Genomic DNA, 27,760 nt, shown 5'->3' on the forward strand with positions numbered 1-27,760 from the left:
TTTCTTTTATTTGTAGATTTTTGCCCTAGGGTATGTGTGCTCACTAGAGAGAGAGAGAGAGAGAGAAAGTGAGAAATCACCCACCCCACCCCCGCCTTCTCCTTTCCCCAAGGGAGGGATGGCTATACCACAATCCCTTCTCCTCTGTTCTCTTCTTGGGATTTTGGGCACAAACACACACACACACACACATAGCATGATTTTCACGTCAAAAAATCAAGGACTAGAACCACGGAGCTGGCCACGTGGGATCTAGTGCCTTAACACACACATTACCTGCTGGTCCCAAAACTTCTTTCTTAATCCTACATGATTATTAGGTAACTCCTTGCATGTGGTTCTATGTTAGGCACCAGCCCAAGCATCAACCCCAAACACAGGAGGGTAAAACATGTAAAGAACAACAGTATCTCACTGAGACTTACTTAGAATGTGCAATAAATAGATTCATTAAACACTTCATTTCTAAGTAAAAGATAAAGTTAGTAAAAATAACAAGATTTCAGAAATCAGGAAGACCCTATAATACTCTGACAGCATGTGGTGGATTTATTCCTACATTGAATTCCCTTGAATTCGGTTGTGCTGCAAATCTAAAATACAGAATTTGAAAGTACAGGAGTCAATTCTTAGTCTGCTCTTAGTCCGTAAGTCCAACAAAAACACATTATTGAGAGTCTTTGTACCATTGATATTATTTTCTGCAAATCCTGAGGCTCTAGAAAATAGTAATTACATATTAATATTGCAATTTACTACTTATAATTTATTTTCTCACTTCCTCAGTTCATTGGATCAAAAACCCACTCTTAGAAATGTAGTTGATGAGTTTTATAGCATGAATGAGAAAAGTGAGGTTTAGAAGCGTTTGTTTTAGGTTGAGCAATGTGTAACTATCAGGTTTGGCACTCGTTCAGATCTTAATCTCTAACATTTATGTACTATTTCACAGTTTACATAGTTTATACTTATAACTCTATATTTGGGACTTCAAAACGTTCATGGAAAAATGGACTTAAGGGCCAGTAGACGGTATGTTGGTTAAGGGGTTGGATTCCATGTGCCCAACTGTGTGACTGAATCCCAGATCTGGTAGCTTCAAAAGCATGCCAGGTGTATGTGCAAGCATGCCCAAAATTCTGAGAGGAGAATGGAAGAGAAAGGATTGCAGTGTGGCCATCCCCCGTGTGTGTGTGTGTGTGTGTGTGTGTGTACGGATATTTCTCACTTTTCCTCTTTCTGTCTCTCTTTTTCTCTCTGTCTCTCTCCAGTGAGTGCAAGCAATGTGTAACAAACTAAAAGAAGAAGGAAGAGGAAGAGAAGAAGAGGAGGAAGAAGGAGAAAAGTGGAGTTAAAGTATAAGTTCATTTGGGTGCAAAAAAATTTAAACTCATGCATAGATTTTTCATAACATGCACTTTCCAAGGAACTATTTGAAAACCCCATGTGATGTGTACAAATGTCAGTACTTTGTCATAGAGTGACAAATTGCCTGAACAAACAGGAAGCTTTTACAGGTTTAAAATAGGAAGAGTTTAGGGGGGGGAAAGAGGTCAAGGGCTACTGACCTTTGGGGAAAGTGGTTGGGCATTCTTTCACCTGAGTCCAAGCTTCTTATCTGGGGATGCTTGTCCCCTGGGAAACTGGAAGTGGGACTCTCTCCAGTCAGTGGACCTGGCTAATTCTAGGCAGAATTCAGAGCTCCTGACTGAAGTGTGGAATAGTTTAGAATTCTTTAGTTGAGTTTCCACCTTATGGCTAAGACTGAGTAGTAGAATGCTAAAATAGCCTCAAGTTGACTTTTTTTTTTGGAGAGGTTTTCGCTATAGGGCGCGTGCGCTCGCCAGACAGAGAGAGAGACAGAAAGCAAGAAATCACCCCCCAGAGGGGATGATCACGCCGCAATCCCTTCTCCTCCATTCTCCTCTCGGGATCTTGGGCACGCATGCACACGCTCCCAGCATGAGTTTTAAGCCACCGGGTCTGGGATGCGAACCGCAGTCGACTACGTGGGAGTCCAGCGACATAGCCATTATACTAACTGCTGGTTCCCTCAAGTTGACTTTTTAGATCAAGTAACATTTGGACAAAGGAAGTCCTTAAATTAGTTTAAAGCACTGGTTCTCACCTGGGAATGATTTTGCTCCCTCCTGAAGAGTTGCTTGACAATGTCTTCAGACATTTTTAGTTATTAGAACTGGGAAAGGGATGCTCCTGGCATCTGGTACATAAGGAGAGATCAAAGCTACTATTAAATATTCTGCCGTGAGCAGGACAGCTTCTCAAGACATAGAATAATCCCGTCCAAAAGGCCAGTAGTGCTGAGGTTCGCAAAGCCTAATCTGAAGTACTTAAGGTCTCTTGAGATGTGAAAGCACCACAGTTTCCTCCTATTCCCACACATGCTTCACCTTGACTCCATTTTACCAAGTAGAAACTCCATGTTGCATATTTTAAACACCAAATTAAGCCTGAACTAGGTGGGTTTAAAGCCATACCTCAACAGGCACAAGAATGGAAAGTTATCCATTGAGAATGTCGTACATAGGGAACCAGCAGTTAGCGTAATGGCTATGTCGCTGGACTCCCACGTAGTCGACCGTGGTTTGTGTCCTGGACCCGGTGGCTTAGAACTCACACCGAGCGCGTGTGCGTGCGTGCCCAAGATCCCGAGAGGAGAATGGAGGAGAAGGGATTGCCACATGACCATCCTCTCTGGGGGGTGCTTTCTGGCTTTCTGTCTCTCTGTCTCTGTCTGTCTGTCTGGCAAGCGCATGCGCCCTATAGCGAAAACCTCTCCAAAAAAAAGAGAATGTCGTATACAGTAATATCTATGACTTGATTGAGATGCACTGCATTCATGCTTCGAAAAACTATGCTTATGCTATAAACAAAATACTATGATTAAATGTCAATATACAAAGCAAACAATAAAAAAATACTTAAAAAGAAAGAAAAAGAAGGGAGGATGCAGAGGACTCCCAAGGTGACAGTTCTATTTCTTGACTGGAGTATAGTTACTTGGAGATTCACTTTGCAGTTATTTGTTAAGCTGTCCCTTAGAGTTTATACACTTTTTTTAATGTGAGTTGTATTTCACAACATAAGGCTTTAAAGAAATTACACTTTAGTGATTTCCTTCTATTCTTAAACAACAAAGCTAAAGAAATATGACTAAGATGAGAAACCCTACTGTACTCATAATGAATAGCACAGAATCAAGAAATGATGGAAGCCCACTCCCTAGAAATTCTAGTAGTACCTTAAGCTTCTTGTTCTTCTTGGTTCCCAAATCTGTAAAGCTGCTGATCTCTGTATATGCATGCACGTTTGCATACACACATCCACACACACAACTTGAATACTGAATTATTAATGGGTGTTGCTACAAAATAACTGTCAAAGAGGCCAAATCCTCAATGGCTAACGATCACTCCCTAAAGCCTAGTGATTTTCAACTAGGGAAGGTGAGAACAGACTCAGCAGAGAAGGGTATAGCAAAATTATCTGTAAAGCATTAGTATTTCTCTACTTTTAAATTTTAATTTCCTATTAATTAGATCAAAATGACATACATATAGCCTTTTAAAAAATCATGGAGTACCTGAAGACTTATGATGAAAACATCCCCTGACAAACTTTTTGTCATGCCTGTTCTGCACATCATCTCAGAGCCACCACTGTTAACTCTTCTTTTTTTATTTATTTATTTTTTATTATCATCATAATCTTCTTTATATTACATTGGATTACATATAACTTTACAGTGTATTACATTGCTTTTTCAAAAGGGAATGCCATGCATGTCAGTCAATACAGAGACCTTAATCTCCCCACTTCATCATTCAATATCTTTTCTATGTTTTCCCCAATCATTATTATTATTATTCTAATTATTTTTTAAAATAGTCAATCACTATTTCTCATTTTGCTTGTAAAAAGACTTTACCCATCATGAAATACTTCTCAGACCAATCCAGTTGAGAATACTATACTTGTCATCATCAACAGGCAATAAGCCATATCTGTTTCCCTCCAACCACTGTTAACTCTTCTAAGTTTTTAATATTTACTCCTATAGTTTTTAATAACATGCTCATGTTGCTAATTCATTTTTAATCAGACATTACCTACTTAAGTTCCTATTTTGGTAAAGAAGGATATTTCTGACATCTCTATCTTTATTATAGATTCGTAACATCTTTGCTGAAATCCCATAGGTCACGTTTACATCATAAAATGTGAATTCTCTTCATTCTTGAGCCAAGGAGTATATTTTGATAGTGTTTTTTCTCTAGTGTCAGCTTTGTTTTTCTTTAAGTAACAAGTACACAGTTTTTCATTTGCTTACTTTTCTATAAGCAAAGCACTTAATCATTTTTATCAGGTGCTCCGATGTATCTGTGTAATGCGTACCAGTATAGTCTCAGAAACTTCAACTAGATAATGTGTTGGTTCCATTTTTTCCCTTGGAAACCTTACTCCTACCATCCTCTTTTTTCCTCTGTTTGCTTTCTGGCATTGCTGCAAAGCTGCTGCTTGGGACTTCCCTTTTCCTTATTCTGAAAAAGTGTATTTTATCTTGACTTACTTGCTCACTTTGTTGGATACATCCTCCATTATCTTACTCATAAAATCTCATTGCATCTAAAAATTTTTAATTTACTCTCAGGTAAGATAGTTTATTAAATTCTTATTTAGAAATAATTTTGAAGTTTTCTAGAAACTTTAAAGATCAATTGATTTTTTTCTTGTACTTATCCAATTTTTTATTGTAATCTCAACCACACACTAAAATTTAGCATGGACAGAGGATGAGTCAGGTGATGATAATTTAAAGGAATGTAAGCTGAATTTTGAAAGCAATGTCCTGTTAGATTCCTGTGTTGCTGTTGAGAAGACTGATGTGGTCTTGATTATTCATTCTATTTATATTTCTTTCTCTTTCAACATTTTAAATTTTACATCTTTGTCCCTAGGGTTCAAAAATTTCATTGTGATCGGCATAGGTTAAGAGTTTTGTCCTTTTTTTCCCCTTCTATGTTTGTGTTAGAGAACCAGTGGGCTCTTTCTATTTAGAAACTCATGCTTACCAGGTTTCTTTTTAATTCTCTTTACTACTAATTTGAACAATTTCTCCTTCTGCATATTTTGTATTTTGTTTGTTATGGACCTTCCCTATGTAATGCATTGCTAATTTTCTAATTTCCTTAAATCTTCTTTTATGTTTTCCATATATTTGTTTATCTTCCAAACTTTCTAGTGCATTTCTCATTTTGTCTATTTAATTTTTGATTTTCAAGAATTGGTTCCAGAAGCATTATTTCATGAGTCGACTATTTTGTTCTATCTCTAGGAACAATAAGTTCATTTTTTTCTTGTCTCGTAAGCGTTGTTCAGATTTCCTTATTCTGTTTGTTTGTATTTGTAAGTTTGAATGAATTACTCAGTAGCCATTTGCTCATGTTTAATAGGCAATACTACAAAACTGTTTGGAATCTCCATGTGAATGAGTCTTGTCAACCTCACCATATAGTGACTAGGCAACAGCCTGGCTTTCTCATACATGTATCTGGAAAACCTGTCTTTGTGACATTCCAGACTACCTACAAAAAAATGGGGGATGATGGAAGGAGGAAGGAGAGCAAGTAGGAGGGGCAAGTAAGGTATTCTACCATTGATAGAGTAGAATTCCACTTATTCCTGATCTTTTCAGCTCACAGCTTTACTCTATCCATCTCTGTGCTCAAAGTCTGATGTTTTTCTGGCTAGATTTGTTTAGTCACTAAACTTCCAATATTTTGGGGGGATTTTGAAGAGAAATAGTAACTTCATTTTGTAGGGAAGGGATGTGATACAGGACGGTCACTCCTCTGTCCATAGACTTTCCTCTAATCTTGATACTTTTTAATCCAAGTGTCACCTTCTAATCCCCCATGACTTCTGTGTTTTCTGGGTCTCATCAGCTGGGCAAGTTGATTGGCTTCCTTTCTCCTCTTACAATTCTTAAATATATTTCTTCTTATCTCTCTTAGGCTGTTAATATTGGATCTTTAGACTTCTTTTTCTGATCCCTATATATACTTTGAGATTCTTCTTTCTATCTTCCAAAACTCTCTTTAAATTTCATGTTTTCTGTGACTCTTCTCCTGTCCTCTTTGTCTTGTGGACCTCCTTAAAATACCATGATAGTGGCCAGCAGATGACCTAACGGTAATATTGCTGGACTCCTATGTAAGCGACCATGATTCGAGTCCCAGACCAGTGACTTAAAACTTGTTCTGGGCGAGTGGGCATATGTGCCCAAAATCCCTAGAGGAGAATGGAGGAGAAGGGATTACCTTGTGGCCATCTCCTCCTGGGGGGGGGGGGGGTTTTCTCTTTTTTGAGGAGAATGGAGGAAAAGGGGTTGCAGCCATCTCCTCCTGGGGGGGGGGTGATTTCTCGCTTTCTGTCTCCCCGTCTCTCTCTCTCTTGCGAGCAAGAACACACACTACATCAAAAAAAAAAACAAAACAAAACAAAAAACTTTCTAAAAAAAAATATAGTCACATTAGATCTATTCTAAAAAGTAGAGAAAAATAACTGTGTACTCAGTCCGACATTTTCCCCCCCTTATCCATTGCTTTTTAGAAAAGTAGAATCAGTGAAATGTTGAGAGGCAACTTGATTCAAAGGGAACATCCTGAATTGGGGTTAAACTAACCTACTCTAAATTCTAGTTAAATTGTATTTTAGCACGTGTGTGATTTTCAACCTGTCAGTCAACTCTCCTACCAAGTCCCGCAGAGCTGCCTACTAAAACATTGACTGAAAAGCATCCCTTGAGTTGGATAATTAGAAGGTCATTGGTGACCCCTTGGCCAGAGTAGTTTCCATAGAGTGATAGGGGCAGAAGTCACGTTGCACTGGGATTTATTCATTAATTACGCTCTGTCACTGTCTGTAATGTGCATCTCCTCCAGCACAGTTTCTAGCAAAGCTGTTACCTGCACCTTTTGGTCTCTGCTTACTTTAACAGATGCTTTAGCACTTCCAATGTGTTGCCACATGTATGCATGCTTTTCCTTCAAGGCTCATATAAGCCAGCTGTTGCAACAAGCTTCAAGTGCTCCCTACAAACTGGCAGGCGTCTAAATGCCCTCAGAACTCCAAAGGGACAAGGTACAAACAACGTAGCAGGCAAATTGCTTTGGGAAGGTGATGTGGTAGAGAAGGTCTGAGGAAGAAGAAGTTCAGTGTGTGTGGGGGGGTGGGGGTTGGGGGGAGTACTTTTGTCAATACTACGAGCAAGAGAAAAAAAAATAGAGAATTTGGAGGGGAAAATATGGCAGCAAGAGAAAAGAGGAAAAAGCTTCTCTTAGTTTTTGACATGTGAGGTTGCCAAACCTGATTTAATTGGCTCAGTTCTTTTAACATAACTCCAGCCCACAGCAGCGAAGCTGATGGTTAAAGATCCTGTGACCACTGCAAAGCAGAATGTAATGAATAAAATGGATCACTCTGTGTTACTGGTAACTCTTTCTAGACACTGGTATGTTCTGACCTTCAAATAAAAAATTCTATATGGGACCACTTCAGAAAGGCTTATATTATTGTTTGCAAATAGTTCTAAAGCTCCTTTCCTGGGCCCTCTGTTTTAGTCAGTGTTTTGTTGCCTCAATTGCAATGTTGTTTGTTTGTTTGGTGCTTTTACTACACAATCCATTTTCATAAACTGTTGCCCAGCTGCACACAATGGTGGAAAAAAAGTAGTTAAAAAAAAAAAAAGAAAGAAAAAAACGCTGTTATTTATTCTGTTCAGAAAGGAATTTAAAATTTGGTAGACTGGGGAATAGTAAAAAAGAGAAGCTAAAAAAAATACTTTTTAGTACAGAAGTTCCACACAAGTTTTGGGGTCTTCATATCCAAGGAATAATACTTATGAATATTTTGTTTTAATAGAGAAAGGATTCACATATAATGTGATCTAATGGAAGTTTATTCTACTGACTTTCAAAAATCATTCTTAATATTGCTTATACAGTTCTCCTAGAAAGTGCTCATTTTAATCATCAGTCAGCAGTTTATTATATTATAATCCTTAATTGATTGACGTTTAATCACAGTCTTTGTATTTTACTAGCCCTTGTCTCTTAAGAGGCAATTTTCTCTTTACTGTAGTTTAACAGCTGATGAAAAAGATTTAAGGAAACCTATAAACTTAAGATTGGTTAATGGTCCCTTATAAAAGAATATTATACTTCTAGGATCCATTGCACAGATGTGATACTCAATTGTAGAAATGTGCATGGGGTTTATTAAATTACAGCACAAATCTTCAGGCTTCTGAGTTATTGTCCATGTTGGTATTGTTAGGCAAATGGGGAGACACATTATTGCTTCCAGTTGTTCGCATTACTGTGGTGTAATGCAGTCGGAGACAGCTGGCACATCGCTGTCGGCAAACGCAGAGCTGCAGCAGCTGCCGAGAACTAGGCCCCAAGTGAAGGTCCAGCTCCGCTGAGTCAGTGCTGGGCAGCTTGTCAAAGGTGTCTGGAACATGGACAATAAATAAATGAACCAAGCTGGCTGTCAGAGAGGAAAGAGGGAGAGAGGATGAGATAAAGAGCAGAGGAGAGTATCTTACACATGGACGAACTACTTTTCTGAATTGTTTCACTTCTTGGACACCCTGAGTACCTTTGCAGAACTAATTGCTTAAAAACAGTCTCCGAGATTTGGGTGTCTTTTTTTTTTACGTTTCTGCTATCAGGTGCATGTGCTCACTGGAGAGAGACGGAGAGAGGAAGAGTGAGAAATCATCCTGCAGGAGAGAGAGCCATACCTCAATCCCTTCGCCTCCATTCTTCTCTTGGGATTTTGGGCATGTATGTACATGTGCCCAGCTTGATTTTTCAAGCCTCTGGGTGGGCCATGTGGGTATCCAGTGCCTTCACTGCCTTGCCACCTGCTGGCCCCTATTTATTTATTTGTTTGTTTCATGAAACAGAAAGCCAGAGAGAGAGACAGGTACAGGTCCTTCACAGAGATACCCACCCAGCTTCAACCAACTAGGATCGCTGACACCCTCATGTGGAACCAGCATGTACAGGGAGACCTCAGGTTGCAAACATAGGACCTTCCCATGTGGCTTCATGATCAAAGACCATTGTGTGACCCTGGGGCCACCACAGCTGCCCTGAGCTGCTTTATTGGACAGATCTTTTCTTCCATCTGATGCTATATTTGATCTAAGTTAAATAGGTCCCCATTGTGTATTGTTCTGTTTTGATATGTGTTTAATATCTATAGTACTGTTATATTTGAAGATAAGGAAAGATACTCCCAGTGGAGATAGCTTGAACTTTGGGATCTAGAAGAAGACCTAGAGGAAAATCCCATCCTGATCATTACTCATCTCAGTGGGTATATGTAACTTTTAATAGTCTAATTTTACATTTATAAACAGAGATAATGATATATAAAAAATTAAAGGTCCAGTAGAGCTAAGTGCATGCATGGCAGTGTATAGGGTTCACTAAGTGCACAGTAACTGAGAACTCTCTTGTTGAAACTGTGATTTTTAAATAAAAGCATAATTCATAACAGTTTGAGAGTAAAATGCCTCCACCCATTATTAAAAACTCCCATCTCAAAGTTCCATCCAAACCCAGAAGAGCACAGCAGAAAAAGGGCAGGTTCTTGCGTCTCACATGGGTTTAAATCTGTGTGACCTATGACAAGTTTAAATTTCCACAAGTCTTTGTTTCTTTATCCATAGAATGGGAATAATAATGACCACGTACCTAACAAACTTGCACTGAAAATTAAAGAAGTTCATGGATGTAAGCATATAATTTTGCACCATTTCTATCAAACAATAAGCATTTAATAAATGTTAGCTACTATTCTTATGGTGAGAGAGCTTATTAATTCAATTCCCAAAGGTAAGAAGTCTGAATTTTGCTCTTTTATGTCTCTCATTTATAAATTTTGTATTATATTCCTTAAGTTCCAGATCTGTTAAAATCTTTCTAGGGCCAGCATTTTGCATGGTGGCCAAGGCTCTGGACTCCCACATAGCCAACCACGGTTCAAGTTCCAGACCCAGCGGCTTGAAAATCATGCTGGATGCATTTGTGTGCATGCATAGAGAGGAAAAATGGAGAAGGGATTGTGGTGTTGCCATCTTCCCCCTTGAGGGGGTAATTTCTCACTTTCCTTCTCTTTGTCTCTGTCCATCTCTTTCTCTGGTGAGTGCAGTCCCAATGGCAAAAAAAAAAAAAAAAAATTTAAAAAAATCCTTTCTATATTCCCTCTGTTTATACTATTCTTCAGTTTAGCTTGAAATTTTTAGCTAATTTTAGGGGGGAAATTGATGCAAAATGTTATCTAATACATACTTCATTCACTGTTTAGTAGAAAATTGACTACCATAGTCCAGAAACAGTGTTGGGTTCTCAGATAAAAACATGAATATGGCAAAACTCCATCCCTTAAGAAACACACAGTTTTGTAGGGAGAAATATCCATGTAAATAAATTTATGCTGCAATAAGTGGTTGCTATGGAAGGATGCTAACATAGGACGTGATGAGTTTGACATGATACATGGACTGTGGTAGATGACCAGGGTACCCACGTGTCCAGCCCACATGCATTACACTCCAACAATGTCTCAGCCAATGAAGGTACAAAATGATACAATGATGAATAAAACAGGATGCCTGTCATTTTCTTTTCTGCATTCTCCATCCACAAGAGCCTTCATTCCCAACATGCCATTGAAAGATTTTGGTTAAGTTCCCCGGTGACCTCTTTCTTGCCCAGCTAACGAGTAGGAAAAAGATGATAAAACTGAGCCTTCCTTTGTTCTTGAAACGCTTTGTTTTCTAGTAAACTCTTACCGTATGGCAGTGCTACTCAGTTTCCTCTGCAGTTTCTTATCTCTGTTTCACCTGTAAATGATTGAGCCCTGTTTCATAGCACTTGAAAGTATTGGTTCTTTTAACTGTTTACTATTTTCTCCCTTCGTCTCTGTATGCTTCATGCTTAGAATGTTTCCTGGCACATAACTGTTTAATAAATATATGTTGAATTTATGAGAGAAAAAAGGGGAGACACTGTTGGAGAGTTTCGTACACATGTAATCATAATACAAGAATTTCAATAAATTGCATATATTCAGGGAAAGTTGAATCATGAACTAAATAGAGGCGAAGTATGGTGCAAGGGACTTTCAGACCAGGGATTTAAAAGTTTTACTTTACTATCATATTATTCTCAGTTCCATTGGGTTGTCAGAAAAGTCATGATGTATTTTTTCTATGTTTTCTATGCAAAATTGTGTCATGACTTTTCTGACACCTCAATATTTCTAGTGATCTCCATGGCCATTATAAACTGTAGAGGCCATCATTATAAGTTTAATGGGCATATCTCACAAACCTCTTGGAGCTCAATATGCATAAACCTCTAACACCAGCATGTATTCAGACACATGCAAATCCCACATGGCAGCTCTCACTTCTTTCCTTTTTCTCTGCCTGTCAGTTACTGCACTACCTGGAGGAGAGAAAGTGATGGCAAAAACCTTTGGACACTCATTCTGCTCCTTCATGTTGTCCAGCAAACATTTCACCTCTAAACTGCCATCTGTCTTTGTGTTCTGGGATGAGGAGCTGAAATAAAAGAAGTAGAGACAACTTGGCCAATTTACTCATTTTGTTTGAAAGATCAATCAGCTCCCTGTGAGAAATTTTCTGGGACGGGAACCAAAGTACCTGGGATCCAAAAGCAGCATCTCCACCACCAGCTCTAACAGTGATGCTCCATTAGCTGTCAGCAGTAATCATACTTACATCCTCTTTCCAGGCCTCCAGCTAGGAGGGGACGCCATTACACCCTCCCTGTCTAGTCACAAAGCACTCAACAACAAATGTACAAACAGGCCAGGCGGAGTGGCGCTGTGAGTGTGTCCCTGGCACGGGGGCTTCTCCAGCAGATGTACACTAACTCACCCGCGATGCACTTGGCAAAGACTGTGGGGACCCATAATTAGGCATCTCTGTGAGGAATTTGTCTGCATCCCTATCTGAAATGCAACCTCCACTTCAGGACAGCAAGCCACTGCTTACAACCAAAGTCTCTCAATTAGTTATTGGCAAGATTATCTGCTACCTGTGCTTCGGTGTAGGTGGCCAGTCAAGATTCTTAAGGAAGGTTACCTTGTCGAAGCCTTTCTCAGGAATGCTTCGGTTTGAAACCCACACATACACATGCACACAAGGTTAGATTCGGGTGCTTTTTGCCTCTCTCCTTTAAATATTTCAGTGACTGAGCAAAGTATTCATTCATAATGAACCCCCTCAAGGAAGCTTGGAAAAACTCAGAACATGTTGGGTTAACTCTTTTTCCTCAGGCTTTTGATTTATGGAATACATCTCACTCCTCATTTTCAAATGAGAGTGGCTATGGCTTTGCAGCGAGCCTTGAGCATTCACTCCTTATTAAAAAGGACTTCCAGGTACCTCTGGGCTCAAGGAGGGCCTCAGGTCAGGGTAATTAAAATGTAGCCTTGAACATCATGGCCATATGATATGTGGCCCCGTGATGAGAGATTATCAATTTATTTTAATTACAAAAATAGGCAAACTTTGAAGTGATAAATTACCTTCGACTCCCCCATTTTATTGACTGGATGACTGTCAAAAGCATTCATATTCATCTGGAAAACTCCTATTCATTCTTCAAGACCCTTTTCTGGTATTACCTAATTCATGAAGTCTTTTCATGTTTCCATTTTTCATTCCTATTAAATTCTGTTTCTTTGTAATTATTACTTAACTTAAACAAATATTCTCCTTGCATCCCCAAAATATGCTTTTTCACATTTGTTTTGAAAGGAGCAGCACTCTTGGCCCTTCTTGCATTTTCTTACCTTTGAGTTTGACATAAACACGAGGAACAATTGCCTTAATATATGAAGAGAACAGTGTAAGTATAACAATTAATGGAGATAAAAAGGGGGAGAGATGGGGATTTTGGAGACATGAAGAAGACATTCAACAATAACCAAAACAAGTAGCAGCTGCTATTAGCATAATAAATTGTTGTGTAAAAATGGAGGAAAGTTCTCCATTTCTTTAAGAAAAGTCAAAAAGGAAAATGAAAAGCTAAAATGAAGATTTAAGTGTCAAACTACTAATTATTAAATGCTGGTTCATGCTTCTTGGCGTGATATTGTGCCAGCCAAATATAGCCCATCTGCAAGCACAATTTGACCAATTCGCTGGCCTCATTGGGCTCTGTCTCCACTCTGGCTCAGCCCCTTTATCACCAGCATCATGTGTGGCATCATGAAGCAGAGAGGAGGAAGGATCTTTAGGAAAGAAAGTACCTTGCTATCCCAAGTCCCAGTGGGCCTCTGTAAGTCTTGGGATTGGACTGGTCTTTCTCATTGGTCACACTTAAACATTCTGCCCAGGAAGACCTTCCCAACTTTGAACTCCTATTCATGAGGCAAAGTCCAAATGTTCATGACACTTAGCTTCTTCTCCTGTCTATTATTTCAGCATTTTGTTAAACTCTACGTATCAGCGCTTGAGCTGCAGACACTATTCAGTTACATCAATATTCTCAAATGTCAGTATGCGTCAGACTCACATGGAGGGCTGTTAAAATAGACTGCAGAGGGGCCAGTAGGTGGCATGGTGGTTAAGGTGTTGGACTCCCACATGAGCAACCGCTATTCAAGTCTCAAACCTGGCGACTTGAATCTCACTGGGCATATGTGCATGTGTGCCCAAAATCCTGACGGAAGAATGGAGGAGACTATAATGTGGCCATCCTCCAGGGAAGAGGTGTGATTTCTCATTTTCCCCCTCACTACCTCTCTCTGACAAGCAAATGTGCCCTATGGCTAAAAATAAAAACCAAAACAAACAAAAACCCTAAGAAAAACAAAAGCAAACTGCTGAGCTCCACCCCTACAGTTTTGGATTCAGTTGGTCTGGGGTGGGACCCAGGATTTGGCATTCCGGCAACCAGATGTTGCTGGTCAGGGGACCACACACAGAGAACCCCTGGCTATACTAAAGGGTATGTATGAATCTCCAGAGCTGGCATCGTTAATAATCCTCTGGTTAATGATATTAATGACAGTTACTTTAGCTTTCTTATCAAACCAGTCTAATGAACATCTGCCTGGTGTCAGTAGGAGAGCAGTGGCTAATTCATACATGCCCTTGTAGGAAACTGTCATGTGCTGTTGTTGAACCAAAGAGCTTGAGGAATCACCATTTATCAATAATTAAATCTATGAATGGATAGATTCCAGCCCCTCTATTTTTTGGATATACCCTATTTTCCAAGGTCTGCTATCTAAAACCAGCAAAATTCATGGATTTTTTTTTTCTTTAACAGATGAAAGAGGCATGATTATTTTTGGAAACTGCTGTTGTAATGTGAGGAGTGGGTTAAAATGTTGAATGTTGCATAGAGCAAAATATTTTCATGAAGCTCATTTCATACACTATATATTTACATTTTTCCCTTGTCACTAATTTCACATGCCTAGGAACCATGCCAGATCTGGACCAGGAAAAGTGAAAAATATACCTAATTACTCCTGCTTAAGCTACTTACATTCATCTTTTAATAGTGCAACATTTTCCTTGCAAAACTGAGGATGACACAAATGATACGTGTAAACCTTATTAAAGATTTGCATTGACGTCCAACTCCAAAATCAAATGTACAGCGTATTTTTAAAAGGACTCAGGACATTTAATATAATTATTGGTTTGCCATGGAATGTTATTATAAAAATATTTCAAGTAAGTTTTTAAAAGTTGGATCTTTATGAATGATCTATTTTGAGATCTTCAAATTAATATTTTTTAAAGATACTGAACCTCACCTTATACACTGAAAGAAAAAAAAATGCCCTATTAGGTTATGAGTGCTCAGCATCTTAATCTGAATTATTTTATTTTTATTGACATATAATAACTGTATGTATTTATGAGGTGCAATATGATTATTCCAGTACAATATATAATGATTAAATCATGGTAATTAGCATATTCATCATCTCAATCATTTGTCATTATTCTCTGTCAGAACATTCAAAGTCCTCTTTTTTAGCTATTCTGAGATACACAGTCAATTGGTGTTTAGTATAGTCAGTATACTGCACTATATATTTCTAGAAATTTCTCCTTATCTGTCTGTAATTTTGTTTGTTAGCCATCTCTCTATCCTCCTTGTCCTTCTATTTTTGTTCCCAGCCTCTAGTAATCACTATTCTACTTTCTACTTCTATAAAGTTATCCTTTTTAATTTCTCCATATGAGTAATGCACATCATATTTTCAAATGGATTCCTTACAAAAATTTATCTTTAATTTGATAACAGCTCTTTGAGTTTTACATTTCAGTATTGCCCCAAATGGAACATTGTCTTTATTCAGCTATTCGGGTGACCTTGGAGACTCATTCCCACCAGACTCCCACAATAATCCTACAGGATTGTATCTTTCATGCTGGTAGTTCAACAGACCAACAAGCGTTTACCAAGTGTCTCTTGCATTCTGAACACTGTTTTGTGTGTTATGGATTGCTAGCCAAACAAGATAGTTTTAAGGTCTATTTGAGAATTTTCTGTTCCAGTGTGACCTACAACAAAGATAAAAGCAAACAAATTACGTAGTTTCAAAGAATGATAAACGCCATGGAGAAAAGGTCAGGGTAAAAGCAAGGATAGCAGTGAACTGTGGAGGTTCATTTCACACAGTCAGAGAGTTGACACTGAAGGTTGACCTATATGAGCTGGAGGTGCATGGGGTCGAGGGCAGAGAGAACAGTTAGAGCAGTGGCCCTGAGATGAGAGTGAGCACATCATGTTCAAGAGATGGCAAGAAGGCCCACGTGGATGAGGAGAAGAGAAGGGAGAGGAGACTGCTGTGCAGAGACAGAAAGCTGGCCAGAGTCAGTTTTTAATAAAATTCTCCTAGGCTGTTGTGTGGAGAATTGGCTCAAAGAGGTGTTCATGAGGGTTGAGAGTATAAAATGGAGGCCAGTCAGGAGACTGCTGTGACGACCCTGGAGAGAGAAGGTGTTGGCATGAATTAGGTGCCAGAGTAAAGACATGAATAATGGTGCCATTCATGGAATATTCTGAAGGTGTTTCTGCTGTGCTCAATAGTTCAATGAATAGGGGGAGGGAAATCAGAAGATTGAATTGAGCTGAGGGTGGAGTGTGTTTGGTGTTAGGACAGAGAAAGAAAATGAAATGAGATTTGTGAGTGCTAAGAAAAGGAGACTGGAATGAAAACCACTATTTCAAGATATAAAAAAATAAGATCTGCCAGAGTAGGCTGATCAATTAGAATAATTGTTGGGGGGGAAAAATGTTAGGATGAAAGAATTGTGAAGATGACTAACAAATGTAACAAATGTAGATTATAGCCAGAGAGTGGAGTACTAGAATTGAGTTATAGAGGTATAGTAATTCTGAGTTGCTGTTATTTGTAAGTATCCATCCTCAGTTTGTGAGTTGCACAGTAGCTTATGTAAAAAGAATGACCAACTAGATCCCTGGATTCAGATTTTGTACCTCTTCACCAGTCCTGCTTCACTCCTCACTCCTCAGTTTTATACTTCTGACCTAATTTATTGCAATCATTCAACTCATCATCCATTTATGCATCTACCTAAGCACCTTCAGTGTGATGACTGATTAATTTCCTTCTAAGAAAGTGAGTCCCCTACTTAACTACTGCTTTCTTCTTTTCCATTAATACTATGATTTTCTGAATAATCTGGAGGGTAATATCTCTCTGTCTGGATCTAATATCCTTAGGTTTTCTCCGCAGACCTAACATCCTGCCTGAGAAAAATGTTAGGATGAAAGAATTGTTGAAGATGACTAACAAATGTAACAAATGTAGATTATAGCCAGAGAGTGGAGTACTAGAATTGAGTTATAGAGGTATAGTAATTCTGAGTTGCTGTTATTTGTAAGTATCCATCCTCAGTTTGTGAGTTGCACAGTAGCTTATGTAAAAAGAATGACCAACTAGATCCCTGGATTCAGATTTTGTACCTCTTCACCAGTCCTGCTTCACTCCTCACTCCTCAGTTTTATACTTCTGACCTAATTTATTGCAATCATTCAACTCATCATCCATTTATGCATCTACCTAAGCACCTTCAGTGTGATGACTGATTAATTTCCTTCTAAGAAAGTGAGTCCCCTACTTAACTACTGCTTTCTTCTTTTCCATTAATACTATGATTTTCTGAATAATCTGGAGGGTAATATCTCTCTGTCTGGATCTAATATCCTTAGGTTTTCTCCGCAGACCTAACATCCTGCCTGATAGCACTCAGACCTAGATGACCATAAGGTATAGTGTGTATACACAGCAGTAGATTGCAGCTGAGAACTGAAGGTGAAAGCCACTAGATCATAGAAGACAAGAAACTACTGAGGTAATAAATTGGATAAACCTGGTTTTGGTAATACATATTAAAGTGAACCCTCTACATTGGCTCTCAATTCTATAATCTTTCACTGGAAAGTTCAGTTCTTCCTATCAAGATGATTGGTGCACTTTCTCATTTTTTATGCAAGTCTATATTCAGTTTATCTACTCTATTTCTTTCTCTTCACCTACTGTTGGTCCTTTACTTATGTATTTATTTTCATTTTGCTATAGGATGTGTACATTTACTGGAGACAGAGAGGGAGAGAATGCGAGAAAGTACACAAGGGGGGAATGGTCATGCTGCAATCCCTTCTCCTCCACTCTCCTCTTGAGAATTTGGACATGTATGCACATACACCTAGCATGTTTCCCAGGCTGCTAGGCCCAGAACTCAAACCATGCAATCAACCACGTGGAATCCAGCTGCCTTAACCACCATGCCACTTGGCTGGTGTGACCTACAGCTCATTTATTATTATTTTTTTTGAGAGTTGTTATTATTGTCATTGTGCACGTGTGCTTGCCAGAAAGACAGAGAGAGACAGAGAGACAGAAAGCGAGAAATCACCTCCCCCCACCCCCCAGGGGGAGATGGCCACACTGCAATCCCTTCTCCTCCATTCTCCTCTCAGGATCTTGGGTATACATGCACATGCGTCCAGCTTGAGTTTAAGCCACTGGGTCTGGGACTTGAACTGCAGTTGACTACATGAGAGTCCAACGACATAGCCATTATGCTAACTGCTGGTCCCATCATTTTTAATTTTTTTTTATAGAGAAATTTTTTCTATAGGGCTCATGTGCTCACCAGAGAACCAGAGAAACAAAACGTGAGAAATCACCCTCCCAAGGGGGATGGCCATGCCACAATCCCTTCTCCTCTAGTCTTTTCTCAGAATTTTGGGCACACACACACACACACACACACAAACACACACACACGTGCCCAGTATGAGTTTTAAGCCACCAGGTCCAGGACTTGAACCATGGCCTACTATGTGGGAGTCCAGAGACATAACTATTATGCCATCTGCTGGTACCCATAGTTTATTTTTTAGACTCTTGTTTTTATAACTTTGCTTTAAATGACCCACAGAATTTAGGTATTCAGTTAACTTCCTCATGGTTAAATGTAATAGACAATTTTTAGTTCACATTGTTGATAGTCTTCTCCAAATATGTCTGTTGGCCACAGCACTGGGAAAAGTAGATGCTCAATATATTTGTTATACAGGGTCATTGGAAAAGTTGCGACATGTTTTTGCATAGAAAAACACATCATGACTTTTCTGACAACCCAGTATAAATAAATAAACAATTAATCTCTTAACTCCCTTATAAATAAAATTTTCCTTTTTTAAAAAAACTCTAAGGACATTTTTTCTAGTTTTCTGATATGGGTTCTTTTTTTCCCTTTGCTACTCTTTGATTTCTAGCTCTTCGTTAGGGTTTCGTCATCAGACAACTGCTCTTGCCTCTCAATTCATGCTCCTGGAAATCCCATACTCTCCACATTTTCTTAAAGGCTATTTGCTATTGACCCCCAAATTATTTAACTGTATCCCTATATTTCTTCCATGATCCATTTGAGTATTTCCATTTAGAAGTCTTACAAATACAGCATCAACACCTCCAAACCTGATTTCTCTCCTGCATTTTAGAATACACAACTGATGGCCCTGTCTTTTCTCTGGTACTCAAGGAAGAAACTGAGAGAATAATCTTTCTCTTATACCTTGTTCTATCCCCACTATTATTGCTTAACTAAGTCTTAATTCATTTTGACTTACAAAATTGCAATGAGTATTACAGCTTCCATTCTTACTGACCTCTGCAACCTCCAATATGATCATCTCTCCTTTTCCATTTTGGAGAGATTTTTGTTTGCTATAGGGTATGTGTGCTCACCAGAGAGGCAGGGAGACAGCCAGCCTGAAATGAGCCCCCAGAGGAGATGGCCATGCCAAAACCTCCTCTTTTCCATTCTCCTTTCGGGATTCTGGGCATGCACACACACATGCCTGGCATGAGTTTCAAGCTACGGGTTTCAGGACTCAAACTGTCATCAACCACATAGGGGTCTAGCACCTCAACCACTATGCTACCTGCTGGCCCCCATCTCTCCTTTTCTTAAAACCAACCCATAAATAGCTCCTACCAAAGCAGTTTCCAGGTCTATTTTATTTCCCCTCTGGCAGTCTCTCCAGACTCCTGTCTTGCTACTTTCTGCCTCACACTTTAAACTCTAGCAACAGTAAACTGCTTATAATTATCCAAATAACCCCATTTGCTATGATTTTTAAAACATTTGTTTTGCTATAGCTGCTGTCTGCAATATCCTATCTCCATTCCATCTCTACAGATAATGACCATAGTAGTGGTTAATGTTTATTGAGCACTATTCTTTGTCTGAGCTATACATGTCCTTGTACCATTACACTGATTCCTCGGGACTACCTTGCAGTAGATATCATAGAACTACTATAACTATTGCTTTAAAGATTTAAAAACCAAGCCACAGAAAAGTGTAAGTGACTTGCCCAAGAATATAACAAACCAAGATCTATACCCAGAAATTACTATTCCAGAAACTACACATTACCATGTTTCACTATGCCCAAAGAATGTCTATTTAACTTTCCACACTCGGTTCAGGTATCATCTCCAACACTGCTTCCTTGAATAGTGGACATTATCACTCTTCTAAGCTTGGTTAGTAGTTTCTATGCTAGCCTCATAGAGAACCCTGTATATCTCTCACAATGGGGGCTATCTTGCACAACAATTATCAGTGTTCTGTGTTTGGCTCCCACCTCCCACTAAATGTAACTCTCAGTGTCATGAATTATGTTTTATTTAACTTTGTATCCTAAACACCTTGCAAAGTACTTCATGTAGTGGCATGTACTCAGTATGCAGCTGTTCAACTAAATGTAAATAGCTCTCTATCCCAGATCTCTGTGCTTAAACATCTACTGGACATCTCTGTTTTAATCGACTTCAATATTCAAGCACAGTGCGGATACAGTGGAATTCATCATTCTCTCTTCTATTGTCCAAGATGGTTCTTAACCTTGTGATCCCTTTCTTAAATCAATGTCTTCCTGATTAACCAAATAAAAGGACACCAGCAAAGGTTTATCTCTCATACACAACTAATTGATCACTAAGTGCTTTCTGTTATGTCCTCTCTACATCTCTTAAGTCCTTCTCCTTTCCTGTCATTGCATTGCTTTTGTGCTGCCCTCAGTCCCAGCAATTATTATAAGACATTGTGATTTGATTATATATATGTGTGTGTGTGTGTGTGTGTGTGTGTGTATATATATATATATATCTTTCCCTGCTACTGGCCTACAAGATTCTTGAGGAAAAAGAATTATCTTTTCATTTCTGTACCCCTAAGTATTGCCTCCTCGTGAGCAATGACTTTTGGAATGTATAAAATAACTCATCTCATCATCTGATCGCTATTAGCCTAGAATTTGCAATAACCTAAAGAGGACATTTCTTTGACCAACATTATGCCTCTGAAAGTCATTATTGTTGCTCACAAATATCCCAGTTCTCTCCTTCTAGATAGGTCGTAGAGTTACACGTTCTTACCAGCTTTGAGATTGGGTGGGTATTATCTGCTTTAGTCAATGACAAAGAAGTGATTTCTGGACAGAAGCTTTAAGAATCAGTATGTGGGCCAGTTAGTGGCATAGTGGTTAAGGTAGCTGGATCCCACGTGGATAACTGCAGTTCAAGCCCTGGATCCAGCCACTTGAGAAACACGCCAGGCACAGTGTGAGTGCATGCCCAAAATCCTAAAAGGAGGGAAACATGGATGAGAAGGGATTGTGGCATGACCAGTCCCCAAGAGAAGTGCTTTCTCTCTCTCTCTCTCTCTCATCTTTCTCCAGGGAGTACATGACCCCTCTAGCAAATTAAAAGCAGCAGCAACAGCAATATGTGATTAACACACCTCCTTCCCCTCACTGCAGTGATTGGAGAAACGTGTAAATGGAAACTTAGTCACATAAAATGTGAAGAAAAAATAAACCTTTCATTCATTAAGCCACTGATAATTGGTTTCAGGATTATTTGTTACTGCAATGTAGCTTAGCCATCCTGACCAGTATAATATCCGTGGGTATCAGAATTATTCCTCTTAGGATAAGTTGGGTTGAGGGTAAATCATGCTGCATTTTCCTTACTTGTCACACAGATCTCTTACCCAGACAAATTCAGATTAAAATTAGCATCAAAGGAAGCTTTGAAAAGGAACTTGAGTCCCAATCTGGTAATATTACCTAAGAAGTATGTATGGAATGAAAAGGGCAATCATATTTGCTTTGAAGGATAATTGTGAGCTAACTGTATGTAAGAATAGTATAACAATTTCTATTCTGTAAGTCTTCTTCGCTCTCTGCTATGTGTGTGACACACAGGTTGATCCAGTCAGGGATAGCAGGCTTCCTGGAATACAGGTAGAGTGATAAATAGAGAAATTTCATAAACATTTGATTGGGGTCACTTAATTAGGACATTAAGTGAAAAGTTAGTGCCCAAAATACCTTAACGTGGGAAGCATGGTTATAGCCATATGTATTAAGCACTTAGAGTTGGCAGTGCACCATTACTTATAAATAATCTCCATCTTAGGAGAAGCTATTAGATGTTAATATTTTTGATCACCAATTCTTCCCTGCTAGAGGAAGTAGAAAGGTGAATCTGAGTACCCTTTCCTTTGCCATAATTCCCACCCTTCCTCTGCAAGGAACATGATGTCCAGATCATCCCAGAGTTCTAAGGCATTGCTGAGAGTCATTATGGGCTCACTTCTCATTTTGTTAGATTTTTTCCCCCTCATGTATATATTCTGCTTCCTGGAGCTTCTTGTCCTTTTATATTTTCATTTTCTTTCAATACTTCATTATCCTCTCTATACTGTCCACTTTAGTTTGGTTTTGTTTGTTTGTAGTTTACTTGTAGAGGATGGAAACTGTTTTTCTCTTTAAAGAAAACTGCCCTTGAGGGGCCAGCAGGTGACATGGTGGTTGGGGCACTGGACTCCCACATGGCCAAACACTGTTTGAGTCCCAGATCTGGCAGCTTGAAATTCATATCAGGCATATGCGTGTGCATGCCCAAAATTCCAAGAGAAAAATGGAGAAGAAGGTATTGCAGCATGACCAACACACCCTCCCAGGGGTGATTTCTCTCTTTTCCTCTCACGGTCTCTCTCTGTCTCTCCAGTGAGCATATGTACCCTATGGCAAAAACCTTCAAAACAAAAAAACTGTCATTGGACACAAGAGGTTTGACTTTTTAGCTTTGGTTCAAATGACCTTGGCTTCAGAAAACAAACCAGATTACTTATGGCCCTTTGCATTTGAAAGTCAGAGAGCAATCCCAACTCTGGTACTACCTCTTCCGTTAGGCCTTCCATGATTCCCTCAGACAAATCTCCCTGTGTTAAATCACACTTTGCTCTGTTCCCTACAGCAACAGCACACTATTGTACTGTGACTTACTGTCTGAAACATCTTTCTCTTACGCCAGATGTGAAACTCCCTAAAGGTAAAGCATGTGCATCATTTTCACATCTCTGGTTGCTCAGAGGCTGGCATGTTAGTTTTAAGACAGAGCTCATTTAATGACACCTAGTGCTATAAAACAAAAGTCTTGAATTGTGATCTTTGGGTTATATTAGACCAGCAAGTGTGTTCTACGTGGCCCACAAAGAGTTGTCCAACACAGGGCTTAAATACATTATTTCCCCTTTATCTAAAGGGGATATATTCCAAGACCCCCAGGGTAAGCCACAGACAGTACTGAACTCTAAATACTATGTTTTCTTTTCCTACACAGAATATACGAATGACTAGATTCAATTTATAAAATAGGTACAGTAAGAGATAAACAACAATAATGGAACAATTATAACAGCATATTGGTATGAAATTTATGTGAATGTCAACTATCTTAAAATTTTGTTATACTGTACCATAAATAACCGAAACCCCATTCCAGTGGATAAGAGGAGAATGACTATATTTTAATTAATTGCTGATTTAAGGGTTGAAAGATTTATTATTACAAAATTCAATTTTGTAGCCCAATTTTAAGAGAACAAAACAAAAAGCAGGAGATGAGGAAACATTGAAGTCACGCTCCAATGTGGAAGCAAGGGCTTTATGATGGACACCATGACTGCAGTTCTCCCCAATTACCCAGTTTGTCACAAATGTCATATGCAGCCCTTAGCGACCAGAACAGCACCTGAACATGGTGAGCTCTGAAGTTACAATTTTCAGGTCAGTGGTTTCAGGATGGAGCAACCATCTGACATCAGACTAAGGACGAAGACCCGGCATTGACACAGCGGTTGCCCTCTAGTCTGCAAAACCCTGGGCTCACCTTCTCAAGACCTCAGGTGATATTGCTTTGGTAATGGCTGCTTCAAACCCTAGCATACTTTCCACACTGCTCTGCTGTTCTGGAAAATCCACCAAAAGTTCAGCTTCCAGTTTTAAGGTGTGAGGGTTTAAATAATGAGAAAGCAAAATGGTAAGTAACCTGGTAATGGTAAGTAAGTATGAGGATAAGAACATGAGGAAGAGGTGGAGAGAGAATGGGCTGTAATAACTGGTTGTCAAAGAAAAATAAATATGCAATGAGTAGGCCAGTGGGTTTTTTTTAAATTACTTTTCTTTCTGTGCTTGAGTTTCCTCAATTGTAAATGAGTAAATTCTTCAAAAACTGTTGTGTTCTTATCCTCAGATTTTTCTATTTTTTCATTCCCTTCCTGAATTCTTTTCGAAATTCGGTCTGCTTTATCTTCCTCATTCTTTTTCTCCTACATAATCATTCATATTATTCTATGCTGAAATTGAAATTTAGTTTATTTGAATTATTATGCTTTATTAAGGAAACAATATGAGGCCTCAGCTGACTCTTGTGGCAAGCCGAAATCCCTTATTCCACCCTCAGCACCACCTCTAAAAGGGAAATCCTGCATTGGACTTCTGATGTAGAGAGTAAAAAGAAGTAGGAAAACAGAATCCATGAGATAAAGGGAAGAGAGAAGAAGAAACAGAAGGAAAAATTCAGGATAAAATTCCCCACTCATGTTTAACTTCAAGAAGCCTGAGAATTTATTGGTTCACTTTCCATTTTTTGAGTACTTACTAAGTGGCAGGAAGAGTCCTTTATCCTTTATCTATTACACCTACTCTGAGATTATGCAGCTGGGGAGGAGGAGCTCATCCTGGGTTCTAAAGAGCCTCAGGTTATGCCTGGAAGGAGTGGGAAATGGTCTTCGCTTTGCCCCTACAGCAGTCAACAGGCTTCACTTCCTGCTTATCTCAGGGCATTAGAGGTCTGTAATTCACAATTCCCGTGACAAGATGACAATTCAGCTCAATTCATGTAAATTGTTGAAAGCTTTTCAGCTTGAAGTAACTATTCTCAGCTCTCCATGGACTGGACTTTCATTCTTCCAACACTTCTCAGGATCCAGCCCTGGCCCTTGACACTAACAGCAGATCTACACCTGGTGGGGGGTACCTGAAGCCCCAGCATGCCCCAGTGATACGTGCAGGCTACTGGCCATATGGCATCCCCTGAGTCTGCCATTCTCTGATCTATGCCAGAACGGGCATATGCTAGGATATTTCAGGACCCCGAGGGCAAAGCCAAAATGTCACAGAACCGGTATGAGGAGGTGAAGCTTCCATTTCTCTTGTTTATGGGATGAGTAGAAATGGAACCAGGGGATAAGTAGAAAATGTTAGTATTGATTCAAAAGCATAGAAGGTTGAGGCTAGGACATATAAAATAAAATTTTAGGCTTTCAGGGATAGGATCTGTTTGTTCCTGTAGAATAGACTTTTTAAAAAAAGGTTCAGGGAACCAGCAGTTGGCGTAATGGCTATGTCACTGGACTCCCACGTAGTCGACCGCGGTTCGCGTCTCGGACCCGGTGGCTTAAATCTCACGCCGGGCGCGTGTGCGTGCGTGCCCAAGATCCCGAGAGGAGAATGGAGGAGAAGGGATTGCGGCGTGACCATCCCCCCTGGGGGGTGATTTCTCGCTTTCTGTCTCTATGTCTCTCTCTCTGTCTGTCTGGCGAGCGCACGCGCCCTATAGCAAAAAAAAAAACCTCTCCAAAAAAAAAAAAAAAAAAAAAGGTTCAGAAGTTGAAAAGCCCCTGTATTTATAGATTTCACCCACTTGGCTTTTTTGTTTTTTTAAGATATGTGCTCCATATTTTGATGAAAGAAACATCTAGAATAAGGTTTATTGGTGATGTCTTTTTTTGGAGTAGTCTTCATTGGAGGGGATGTCTATAAAAGTGAGTTATTGCTTCAGAATTTATATTGGTGGGACCAGCAGATGGCATAATGACTATGTCACTGGACTCCCTTGTAGTCGACCGCAGTTCAAGTCCCTGACCTTGTGCGTGTGCGTGCATGCCCAAGATCCCAAAAGGAAAATGGAGGAGAAGGGATGTGGCGTGTCCATCCCCCCTGGGTGGTGATTTCTCCCTTTCTGTCTCTCTGGTGAGCACACGTGTCCTGTAGCAAAAAACCTCTCAAACAAAACAAAACAGAATTTATACTGTTATTAAAAAATAGATACAACTTTTTTTCTGGATTCCTTTTTAAAATCCACATGATCAAGTGTCAGTTTTTAGTTTAATTAATTTTAGATGCTGACTATTATGTAAGGGCTAAGTAAGCTCTTCAGCCAGAGAGAGAGAGACCCCTCCCAATAAGCATTCAGACAGGCACATGGAGAAGAAGAGAGAGGAAATCCATGTGGGGACAGGAAGACTGCCAGATGGTGGGGGCAGAAGGAGGGAATGCCTGGAAGGCTGAGTGAAAGGAATAGCTTACAGAGAAATCCCCATTCGTGAAGAGGGTGTGAGCAAGAAGGCATGAAGGTAGCTGTGCCGAAAAATAATGGAAAATATTTTGTTTCTAGACCTCCCACAAAATGACTAAGAAAGAAGTAGTAAATACAAAAATGTACATCAAGGAATTTATTCACAACTGAGGGGTGAATAACTTCAAGGATTCATTTAATGGTCTTAAGAGGAATACTTTCTTGAGTAGCAAAATGGTGCCCATTAGCCAGCATTCATAAATTGTGATGAAAAACTGCTGATTTGTTTAAACATTATTCGTTCTATGTGGCCTCTGATGCATCTTAATAAAGCCAGGATCATAAATTGCAAAGGCACCTCTCTTTTCTCTTAATGAGAGAAACATATTAGTGAATGTATGTCCTTTCTCTTTCTTTAAATGGAATCTGTGATACAAATCCAATGTTGAACACAGTCAAAATACAGAATTCCTTTTAAATTGGACATGCACACATCACTTCATACAATTTATTTTGCTAATTTTGGCCAAATAATTAATTACCATTTGAATGAATAAATGAACAAATAAAAAGAGTAAGGTCTTCTCCATGGGATGGATATTGATTACAAATAAGACATGTGCAAGATTCAAATCATGAGGCTATTTAGATTTCATTAACCAAATAGTCGAACAGGAAGGTAAATACAGGACAATATTCAAGTCCTCTAAAGCATAAAGCAAAACATATTAATTTAAAGGGGGGAAAAGATGAAAAGAAAATGGAAACAGTATAGAGTTCTGTTTCCAGGCAGAGGAAAGGGGTTGTAAGTACATAGTTGTGGACAGACTCAGATGCATAAGTGAATTACATGTTGCAAAAAACATTTTCCATCACAAATAAATCTGCCTCTATTTGAGTGGAGCTGAAGGCCCTTGGTCAATGTTAAGACCGCGCCACCTCCTGGTTGCCATGTGTATGTGACCTGTGCTCACATGGTTTATGACTAATACTTTCTGTTTTATGCAAAACTTATATTTAAGGGGAACAGCAAATAGGTTTCTTGTCCCTGAGGAATGTACTGGAGTGAGAACATGACCCATAAATGTACTCTAGTGACTGCTCTGCTTCAAAATCCAACTTAGTTTTTTGAGCTTGATCAACTATAATGGCATATGATAGTGCTGACACAAGCACAGACAGTACTGCAATGGTGAAAGCAGGATTGGGTACCCATATTTTCCCTGGTTGCCACTTTCTGAACTTCTTAGAGCTGAAGAACTAGAGCTCTCATAATGGAAGGAAGATTTCTGCCAGTCAGAAAAAGATAAGGGAATACGCTACCATACCTGCAAAACTGCAAAACAGCAAATACACAGGTATGCTAATTTCTGGAAAACGGTAAATACATGACTGGCCAAATGATGGTTTG

This window comes from Tupaia chinensis, unplaced genomic scaffold, assembly GCF_000334495.1.
Source record: "Tupaia chinensis unplaced genomic scaffold, TupChi_1.0 Scaffold148049_1, whole genome shotgun sequence".
In the NCBI taxonomy this organism is placed as follows: domain Eukaryota; kingdom Metazoa; phylum Chordata; class Mammalia; order Scandentia; family Tupaiidae; genus Tupaia; species Tupaia belangeri.